Genomic DNA, 12,010 nt, shown 5'->3' on the forward strand with positions numbered 1-12,010 from the left:
GAGAATCATGGCAACGTCCAGCAAACAAAAACAAACTAATGTCAAACACCCTTCAATGCTTCGTTTCGCCAAGAAAAATGTCTATGCAAACCATGAGATAATGACAATATTGACAACCGGAAGAGATTTTCAAAGCAAACAGAATTCAAGGGACCGTCGAGGAAAAGATCCTTCAAGCAAGAGAAAATATCGAGGAATAAAGCCAATTGAAGTATGCAGTCAGTCTGCGATCAGCAGAGAAGCGAGTCAGACGTGCGTCCCTCACACACCATAAAAGTGCTAAACAGTGCAAAAAATGCCTCACGGCAAGAAAAAGAGGCGGTCCTCACCAGCAGGATCGGTAGATTTGAAGAAGCTAAAGAATGCCGAAGCGCTACCTGCAAAGCCAGGCAGTTTGAGCAAGGACGCTCAAAATTCGTCTGGAAACCAGTTTGCTACCCTCCCTGTGGACGTGAGCGAGAAGGAAGAATTTGAACGACGGGAAAAGTTGCCACCCATTTTTGTGAAAACATCGTCATCGGATTCGGTGCGAAAGTGGCTGACCGGGTTTATCAAATCTGGTGCTTTACGAGCTTCCTTTCGCTTGTGTGCTGATGGGCTCAAAATTCTGCTACCTACCAGAAAGGATTACAACTACGTTCGGGATTTAATCAACAACACAAAGATTGAATACTACAGCCATGACGATCCAGGTAAACGCCCCATGAAACAGATCCTCCGAGGCCTGTACGACATGGATCTGAGTGTGCTGAAAGAAGAGCTCAAAACTCTTAAGTTGAACGTGATCGAAGTCTTCAAGATGACGAGACACAACAAGGACATCAAGTATCGTGATCAACTCTCGGATGAGTTTTCAAAAAACCGTAAGAGCCATCGTGACCTCTGACACTATTTTTTGTTTTTCTCGAATATGAAACAAAATTTCATTTATTTTAAGTTTGGGGCACTTGAAGGACATGTAGATGAACAATCTCGAGCATTTTTGATATTAGTTTTTCGTAAGTAGGTCGAATACCGATGCAAAAAGGACTCTGTTTACCAATGGCTCTTACGGCTTTTTGAAAACTAATCCGAGAACTGTACCTGGTTCATCTCGAGAAAGGATCGACGACGCCGGCTGAGCTGAAGGCAGTTCGGGCAATTTTCAACATCATCGTGACTTGGGAACGTTATCGTCCAGTGCATCGTGACGTGACACAATGTTCGAACTGCTTGCAGTTTGGACATGGTGGAAGGAACTGTTTCATCAAGTGTCGTTGTGCAACCTGCGGAGGTGAGCACAAAACTCGAGATTGCAACACAATCAACGAGAACATCGAAGCCAAATGCTTCAATTGCGGCGGCGACCATTCTACCAAGAATCGAAGCTGCACAAAACGTGCTGAGTTTGTAAAAATTCGGCAACAAGCGACGACGAGGCACCAACCAAATCGTCGCAAAACACCACCAACTTTCACGGACGTGGATTTTCCTGCTTTGGCGTCACCTGGAGCGGGATCTGCTCGAGTGGTTCCAAATCTGCAGCCATTGCCGTTGAATCAGCGGCAAAAAGTTGCAGAGAATACAACACCTCCAGGCTTCAGTCAGCAACAGAGGGAAAACCAACCAGCATCAACGGATGAAGGCAGTAGTGACCTGTTTTCACCACAAAAACTTCTGAACATTTTCATCGAGATGACAACAACACTGCGTGGGTGCAAAACTCGCCAGGAACAAATAAGAACATTTGGAGCATTCATCTTAAAATACAGTTCATAGTTTACTCGTTCTTATGATTTTGAATAATTCAAAGAATTTTAATTTTAGTTTTAAGTTAGGATTAGTTGTTAAAGTGATTTTTTCTTTTTTTTACCCAAATGTATTCGATTAAATGCAAAAATGTAAAACAATTTGAAATAAATGAATGAATGTGAACAGTTATAATAAAACGAAAAATACAACAAAGATGAAGAGCATTTAGCCATACCACTTAGAATGTAAATGAAATGTAATTATTATAAGAAAGTTCAATAAAGACATATTTAATTTCAAAAAAAAAATTGCATCAATGATGGTGCGATGGTGATGTTTTACCTACCCTGCAAATATGAGCCCTCTACGACAAAGGAAAGTAGGGTAAATCGGGCATTGAAGTTTGAGGTTCAAAAAACATAAAAAATCATAAAATTGCTCGCATTTCTGTAAAACTTCATCAATTTCAACTCTCTTAGATGCATTTCCCGAGGATTCCGAATATGTTAAAAAATGAGCCCAAAAAGTGCCGTCTTTTTGGGCTAGAGGGCAAAAATTAACGCTGTAAAAAGTTTGTTGTAGAAAAAACGTAAAGCTATGAGAAAAACTGTTAACCCACCGTGCGCTTATAGTCCATGAAATTACCTTTCTTTTGATCTATAGGAGTATGAGTTTTGGAGACTGTTGCCAAAAGATATTAAGGTTTTAAAAAAAATCATTTTTTAACAGAAATTTGCAAAAGCTATGAGAAAAAGTCAAACCAACAAAAAATGAAATAATAAGCTTTGGGCAGCGCCGTACCTAGGGGTTGGCGCAGTTGGCGACCGCCAAGGGCGCCAGCCCTTGGGGGGCGCCGAAATCGATGATAGTACAAAATTTTCATGTCAGTTATAAAATTCTCATTTGGTATTTGCAACAGAATGGGCGCCAAATTATAAAGTAGAACTATAAATAACTAGATAATTTGGTTTAAATTATAAAACAATATGATTTGGGTGCGTTCAAATCAATTATATGAATATTTCTACCGAAGTGTTTTTGAAAATTTATTTTTTTATTTTTTGCTCAAGTGGCAGAAAGTTCAAGGAGTTCTAAAAGAGCTTCTCAAAATGAATACAGCATTAAAGTTTGGAACATTGTATAAAGGAGTTTAAGTAATACCTTCCAGACTACAAAAATTTACAACTATATGTTATTTTAATTTGGATGTAAATCACAATCAGCCAAAATGATGGTCATATTTCGAGCTTCTTTGAAATAGGAATTATTTTTACATTTTAGGCCGTTGCAAATATTTTTCAAAGTTTATGTCGCCCCCTCAGCTTTACGAACAGCAGAACAAAGGAAAGGGAGCGTTTTTTGGGCTCTTATTCACCCTCTCTGGCTTGCTTTCGCTGCCGCTGCTGCCCATTTGAAATTTTTCTTGACCGATTCCTTCCGAAGTGCATACACCGCTTTTAAATGCAAATTCGTGCATTGAAATTTGCCTACGCTTTTTTCAAAATACTAGTGTTTTGAAATAGGAAAACTGCTTTAAATTTTCACTAATAAGACCAACATTATTTTTTCAAGAAAAAAAATATTTTACAGAGCACACAAAATGATCTAAACATCACTTTTTCAGTTTTAGCTTAACGTGAAGACTTCCATCATTGTCATGATTTTTCCTTCAAAGATATAAATTTTGCGTCGCTTTCAATATTTTGACAAAATTCCTTCTACAAGTTGTTTAGAATAGTGCTCTACACATGCTGATTCTTTTTGGTAACGATTATCCCATTCCTTGTTAAGTTATGGAAATCGTCATTAATCAATGATTGCCAACTAGGACGTCAATGACTGTGCCACAAAATTATATAAATTTTGAAGCACAATTGATTTCGATCAAAAATTCCTTCAGTGGCTTCAAGAAGGCAACAACAGGCACATGCTGATTCCTTTTGGTGCTGAAATTCGTTAAATTGAATTTAATACACAATTTTTTATTGTGATGACTAGTTTTCTTAGAAAATGATCAACGGCTTCACCTTAACCGGTGTTGTTTACTTTTTTAATCGTCTAAAAAGCTTTGGTAATGAGAAACGATTCAAACTTGTTTTTTCAGTTAAAAACGTTACTTAATCCACCTTTAGGTGGTTGGTGCCTTCCTCATATTTATAAAGTCAATACATTCAGTAAAAATAGCAACATTCCCCCTTAACATGTTTAACAAATCAACTTTATTACTCATTTCTTTTTATATGGTTCGCAGACCATCAATATTTCTGGCTCATCGGCAAGGTCTGATAAAAAAAAACCTATCCAACGATAGTTCGCATGGAAGATTCAGACAATATTTTTATCACAATATCTGAAATCAAACCTCTAAAAAGTGTATAAATAACACTTAAGTGCCAATAACTTTTAATAGGGTTGTCAGATCATTGATGTTTTAGGCTCTTTCGATTATCTAACTAAAGATGGGTCACATGATAGACCCGGACATCATTTTTACTGAAATATCTGAGATCCGGCCTCCAAAAAGTGTATAAATAACACTTAAGTGCTAATAACTTTTGATAGGGTTATCAGATCTTCAATGTTTTGGGCTCATTGGAAAGGTTTTTTTAATACCTTTCTGAAAATGTATAACATGACAGGGTTTCTTACAAAAACCACCCTTTTTACAATCTTCCGGACATACGCCAAAATCGTTTTTTAGCATAACTTTTGAAGTACTTTACTAAACTTCATAATTTTCAATAGGGACTTATGGGACCCCAAGACGAATCGAATGAGACCAAATCGGTCCAAATCGGTTAAGCCAGTGCTGAGATAATCGAGTGCATATTTTTTGGTGCACAGACCCACATCCCTACACACACACACACACACACACACACACACACACACACACACACACACACACACACACACACACACACACACACAGACATTTGCTCAGAATTTGATTCTGAGTCGATAGGTATACGTGAAGGTGGGTCTACGAGGTCAAATTAAGAAGTTCATTTTTCGAGTGATTTTATAGCCTTTCCTCAGTAAGGTGAGGAAGGCAAAACAAAAAAAATATATTTTTTCAAGGTTTGAAAACATTGATATAACTTTGCTTAAAAAAATAATTTTCTGAAACATAAAATTTAATATCACGAATTAAAAATATACCGATCAAAAAAATCAATGCAAAATATAATTATAAATATAAAATTCTGATAAATATTCTCAAGCCTCGTAAGGGCGAATCACTTAAAATGAATAAAAATTTCTTATCTTGATATTTTGCCCAAATATTAAAATAAGTTTCATCATGAATTGCGCTGGATTTTGAATGATCTTTAATTGATTTTGACGAAATATGGTTCTGCCGCTGCATGTTGAAAAATTATACTTCGATGCCGGTTTGCTCTTTTGTACTACACAGTAAAAAATTTCTGTGTAAAATCGCAAGCATGCACATCACCTTTGTGAGCAAAGCATGTATAGAAAACGTGTACACAAAAAGCATGTACAAAAGAAAAATAAATAAATTTTTCACACCCCAAAAATAACATCAATCTGGTGAGAGTCATATCCAGATTACCAAGTCCGCGACCCAACCATCTCGGCTATCTCGCCGCTGCGTATTTAGTAGGATCAACACCGATGTAGCTGTACGTTCCCCATACATCGTATAAAGTTAATTCAGTATACGACGTACGGGAAACCTACTGGTACATCGGCGTTGAACACAACATTTACAATACGGTGAGATAGCCGAGTCGGTTGGGGCGTGGATTTGGTAATCTGGATATGACCCTCACCAGATTGATGTTATTTTTGGGGTGTGCAAAATTTATTTATTTTTCTTTTGTACATGCTTTTTGTGTACACGTTTTCTCATACAATATTACATGCTTTTGCTCACAAAGGTGATGTGCATGCTTTTGCATGCGATTTTACCATCGGATTTTTTTCTGTGTAAGCTTGCTGGGATCTAGATAAAACAAAAGAGGACACGGGCATTTACTGATTATTTTTTTATTTTAAAGAAAGATTTTTTTCTTTTTTCTAATCGCACCAAAATGAAATCCAAAGCCAAATCAACTAATTATTTTACGAATCCGGTTAAGTTCTTTGCTTATACAATAAATTTAATTCTAGATCAGATTTATACAGGCTTAGAAAAAAAGATCAAATTTGCCAACAAATTAAAGCAACATTTATAGTTCAATTCTGTGCATTTATCTGAAAAATAATTTAATAAAAAACAAAACCTAGCTTTCATTATCGTGTTATGAAATCTGAGAAAGATTCAGCCAACGCAATTCCCACAATGAATTTTTAAATCAACCTGTCTAATATTATTTAAAAATTAAACATAAAAATTAATAAATAACTGTGTTTCTGGATTTAACCATATTAAGGTCTCCAATTGCAATTATAAAATCAAAACTCATTGAAGCAATCGTTGAAAATTAACCTCAATTTTAAATTTCTTGTAAATTTGGGAGGGGCGCCAAATTGATGCTTCGCCAAGGGCGCCGTGGACCCAAGGTACGGCTCTGGCTTTGGGCTCAACATTTGAATGAAAAAAGTGTTTTAAAGTGCATGTTACACCTGCCCACTTGTTTTGCAATCATTAGCAAATCATTAGTTTTCAAAAAATCCAAGCATTGAAGATAATTTTTTTTCGCCAAAAAAAAAACTTTTTGCGGTGCTGTACAATGTACAGTGTACATTGAAATTCCACAAAAATTGAAAATATTTTTGATCGACTCAGGTCATGCTAAATATGATTTTAAACGCAGGAAAATGCATTTCTTTTTTTTCTACTAGTAAAACATTGCAGATGAGGGAACAGCATCTTGGCATATCAGCACTTTGACGTTCAAATACAGCTCATAAAAAGTGTTTTCAAGTGAAATAAAGTGATAAATAGCTCAATAGGAAGTGAGCAAGGAAGTTTCTATCAAAAGTGTTCCAACATAAATTGTTTAAATAGTGAAAATCATCATATTGGATGGAGTTGGAGCAAGTGCTGACCCTCCCAAACATGTGAAAATATTCCCTACGTTGTGTGTTTAAGTTGGAAAAGAGTGAAGTTGACTGTGTTTTAACACTTGTGTGGCACAAATCTCAAAAGTTACATAAGTCAGTTATACAAGTACCGTAAACCGGGGTGACTTTGATAGGATTTCAAATTGTTTTTAGAATATTTTCCAACAGGTAAGGGTTTTCTCATGATTATTATTTTTAAAACATGTACTGGGGTAGGCCACACAAAGTCCATGCACTATTTTGGAAAAAAAGTTTTTTCAGTAGTGTTTAGAAAAATAGTTACGTTAAAAATTCTTAGTTTTAATTCCGGGGTGACTTTGATAGTCATAGTTTTTCTTGCTAAAATCATATTTAAGATGTTCCAACTTTATTTTTACGTTGTACCATCACTTAAGTAGCTGATATAGTTTGTAAGAAAAAAAACAATGTTTTTGTTAAATTAACTAAGTTTATAAGCTTTTTAACAAAATACATATAAATTTGTAAATTTGTAAATTTTACATTAAATTTGTTCAACTGAAAATGCCTATAAATTTGAAGATTTTTTTAACTGTGTTTCAAAAACACATATTATTTGGGTAATTCTCTACCAACTCACACGAAATCGGGAAAAGTTGCCCCGACCCCTCTTCGATTTGCGTGAAACTTTGTCCTAAGGGGTAACTTTTGTCCCTGATCACGAATCCGAGGTCCGTTTTTTGATATCTCGTGACGGAGGGGCGGTACGACCCCTTCCATTTTTGAACATGCGAAAAAAGAGGTGTTTTTCAATAATTTGCAGCCTGAAACGGTGATGAGATAGAAATTTGGTGTCAAAGGGACTTTTATGTAAAATTAGACGCCCGATTTGATGGCGTACTCAGAATTCCGAAAAAAACGTATTTTTCATCGAAAAAAACACTAAAAAAGTTTTAAAAATTCTCCAATTTTCCGTTACTCGACTGTAAAAAATTTTGGAACATGTCATTTTATGGGAAATTTAATGTACTTTTCGAATCTACATTGTCCCAGAAGGGTCATTTTTTCATTTAGAACAAAATTTTTCATTTTAAAATTTCGTGTTTTTTCTAACTTTGCAGGGTTATTTTTTAGAGTGTAACGCCCCTCCGTCACGAGATATCAAAAAACGGACCTCGGATTCGTGATCAGGGACAAAAGTTACCCCTTAGGACAAAGTTTCACGCAAATCGAAGAGGGGTCGGGGCAACTGCTGTGTGAGTTGGCAGAGAATTACCCATTTATTATTTACAAACTTATTTAGTCTTCTCTTAGTGGAAAATTGTCCAAAGAATCCGAAAATGCATTCCGTTTTCCGATTCAAAATCATGTTCATTGAGAAAATCATGACACTTTGAGTCATTGTTATCCGAGCATTCGTTGGTGAAGGTTGTCTGAATCAACATGACTCGTCGCGTCCCGGCGCAAAACGCCGGCAATATTGCCCTACCTGCGGCTCAAGCAGGCAAAAAAGTGGGAATTTCCAAAAGGAAGGTTGAGGCCTCAACTGATGGCCAAAACCGGGAATTTCCAAAAGGAAGGTGCTTTTGGAAGTGACATCGAACAGCAAAAAGACGAAAAAGAGCGACGGTACTGTACCGATGGATGAGGAGGAGGAGAACTCTTCGTCGCACGAGGAGCAGCTATTGAAGAACAACAAGTTTGCTGGACTGCCTGACGAGGACCAGGTAGCGGAAGCAAAGGAGAATGAAGTGAAACAGCGAAAGGAGAAACTGCCTCCTTTTTATGTGAGGCAATCAACAGCAACGATCGACTTTCGTGCGGGGCTGGTTGAACTCATCAAGTCTGGGAAAGTCCTAGGCAACATTCGTCTGTGTCAGGACGGATTTAAGGTGCTGGTGCAATCCAGGCAGCACTATCAACTGGTCAAGGATTACTTGACCGAAAACGAGGCGGAGTACTTTACCCATGATGTCGTCATGGATAAGCCGTACAAAATCGTCGTCAGAGGTCTGTACGACATGCCAGTGGAGGAATTAGCTGCCGAGCTAAAAGTTTTGAAACTGGATGTGTTGGCCGTGCACAAAATGAGCCGACGCAACAAAGACATCAAGTACCGTGACCAGCTCTACCTGCTGCATTTGGCTAAGGGATCGACGACGCTTCCTGAGCTGAAGGCAATTCGAGCGGTTTTCAACATTATCGTGTCGTGGGAGCGATACCGACCAGTGCATCGTGACGTCACACAATGCTTCAACTGCCTGGGCTTCGGGCACGGAGGTAAGAACTGCCACCTGAAGCGTCGTTGCGCCAAATGTGGTACCGATGCGCACATCACATCCCAGTGCATCCAAGATTCGCTGGTGAAGTGCCTCAACTGCAACGGTGAGCACTCGTCAACCGACCGAAAGTGCCCCAAGAGAGCTGAATTCGTGAAAATTCGGCAGCAAGCATCGACGAAGAATCAGCCTCAGCGTCGTAGAACTCCTCCAGCCCTGGTGGAGCAAAATTTCCACCTCTTCAACCGCGACGCCAGGTCCCGAACTTGGCACCGTTGCCGTTGGATCCCAGGAAGAGAGCTGAGATGAATCATCCACGGCCGGGTTCTAGCCAGGAGCCGAGACCGCCACCACCGGGCTTCAGCCAGGAGCCAAGACCAACCCAAGAACCAGCAGTTGAGGAAAATGGTAATGATCTTTACACCTCAACCGAACTCCTCAATATTTTCAAACAGATGTCCGCTGCACTGCGTGGATGCAAAACCAAGACCCAGCAGATTGAAGTGCTGACCTCGTTCGTCATCCAGTATGGATCGTAGGTCTCTCAAGCTGCTGAATTGGAACGCTTGCTCCATTAGGAGAAAGAATTTAGAGCTGGTGGATTTTCTTCGCGAGAAGGAGATCGACGTAGCTGCCATCACGGAAACTCATCTGAAGCCCGGTGAAAAAGTTTATCTGCAAAACTACAAGATCGCGACGCAGCTCGATAGGACCACCTCTGGAGGAGGAGGTGTGCTTGTCGCTGTTCATCGTGATCTCTTTTTTTTTTTTTTTTTTTTTTTAAATTAAATATGTCTTTATTGAACTTTCTTATAATAATTACATTTCATTTACATTCTAAGTGGTATGGCTACATGCTCTTCATCTTTGTTATATTTTTCGTTTTCTTATTAACTGTTCACATTCATTTATTTACTTCAAATTGTTCTACATTTTTGCATTTAATCGAATACATTTGGGTAAAAAAGAAAAAAACACTTTAACAACTAATCCTAACTTAAAACTAAAAAGCAAATTCATTAAAATATTCAAAATCATTAGAACGAGTAAACTACGAACTGTATTTTAAGATAAATCCTCCAAGCGTTCTTACTTGTTCCGCACGAGTTTTGCAACCACGCAGTGTTGTTGTCATCTCGATGAAAATGTTCATAAGTTCTTGTGGTGAAAACAGGTCACTACTGCCTTCATCCGTTGATGCTGGTTGGTTTTCCTCGGTTGCTGACTGAAGCCAGGAGGTGTTGTATTCTCTGCAACTTTTGCCGCTGATTCAACGGCAATGGCTGCAGATTTTGAACCACTCGAACAGATCCCGCTCCAGGTGACGCCAAAGCAGGAAAATCCACGTCCGTGAAAGTTGGTGGTGTTTTACGACGATTTGGTTGGTGCCTCGTCGTCGCTTGCTGCCGAATTTTCACAAACTCAGCACGTTTTGGGCAGCTTCGATTCTTGGTCGAATGGTCGCCGCCGCAATTGAAGCATTTGGCTTCAATGTTCTCGTTGATTGTTTCGCATGCTTGAGTTTTGTGCTCACCTCCACAGGTTGCACAACGACTCTTGATGAAACAGTTCCTTCCACCATGCCCAAACTGCAAACAGTTCGAACATTGTGTCACGTCACGGTGCACTGGACGATAACGTTCCCAAGTCACGATGATGTTGAAAATTGCCCGAACTGCTTTCAGCTCAGACGGCGTTGTCGATCCTTTCTCGAGATGAACCAGGTACAGTTGATCACGAAACTTGATGTCCTTGTTGTGTCTCGTCATCTTGAAGACTTCGATCACGTTCAACTTAAGAGTTTTGAGCTCTTCTTTCAGCACACTCGCATCCATGTCGTACAGGCCTCGGAGGACCTGTTTCATGGGGCGTTTACCTGGATCGTCATGGCTGTAGTATTCGATCTTGGTGTTGTTCAGGAAATCCCGAACGTAGTTGTAATCCTTTCTGGTAGGTAGCAGAATTTTGAGTCCATCAGCACACAAGCGAATGGAAGCTCGTAAAGCACCAGATTTGATAAATCCGGTCAGCCACTTTCGCACCGAATCCGATGACGATGTTTTCACAAAATGGGTGGCAACTTTTCCCGTCGTTCAAATTCTTCCTTCTCATTCACGTCCACAGGGAGGGTAGCGAACTGGTTTCAGACAACTTTTGAGCGTCCTTGCTCAAACTGCCTGGCTTTGCAGGTAGCGCTTCGGCATTCTTTAGCTTCTTCAAATCTGCCGATCCTGCTGGTGAGGACCGCCTCTTTTTCTTGCCGTGAGGCATTTTTTGCACTTTTTAGCACTTTTTTGGTTTGTGAGGGACGCACGTCTGACTCGCTTCTCTGCTGATCGCAGACTGACATCGTGATCTCAAGCCACGCCGGCTGCCACACTTTAAGCTGGACATCATCGAGGCCGTTGGAGTGGAAATTCCCACTTCGGTTGGCCCAGTACTCTTCATTGCTGCATACTGCCCACGTCAGGTGAATTCCAGAGATGGTTCAGCAGCAAAACTGAAGAGCGATATCCAGAAGCTGACACGGCGGAGCGTAAAGTACATCATCGCTGGTGACCTCAACGCGAAGCATGAAGTTTGGGGCAACAGCAGGAGGAATCGGAACGGAGTGATTCTGCACAACGATCTGCAAAACGGATACTACAACGTTGTGAGTCCAGATCGTCCAACGAGGGTGGCTCGGTCTGGGAATCACTCAATCATCGACTTCTTCATTACCAATATGGCTGAGAACGTGGCTCATCCTGAGGTGTTTGAAGAGTTGAGTTCTGATCACTATCCGGTGGTTGTGGAGGTTGGAGCTTCCGTTACTCCGCAGCGGCAACCAACCCGGAAAGATTACCACAACGTTGACTGGCAGCAGTTTCAGCAAGTGGTCGACAGCAACATCGACTATGATCAACACCCGGAAACTTCTGCCGATATTGATCGTTCGCTGGAGGTGATCCAGCAGGCTATCAACCAAGCAGAGGCTGCCAACGTTCGGGAGGTTCCTGTTAATTTTA

The sequence above is a fragment of the Culex quinquefasciatus genome, chromosome 2 (assembly GCF_015732765.1).
Source record: "Culex quinquefasciatus strain JHB chromosome 2, VPISU_Cqui_1.0_pri_paternal, whole genome shotgun sequence".
Lineage (NCBI taxonomy): Eukaryota > Metazoa > Arthropoda > Insecta > Diptera > Culicidae > Culex > Culex quinquefasciatus.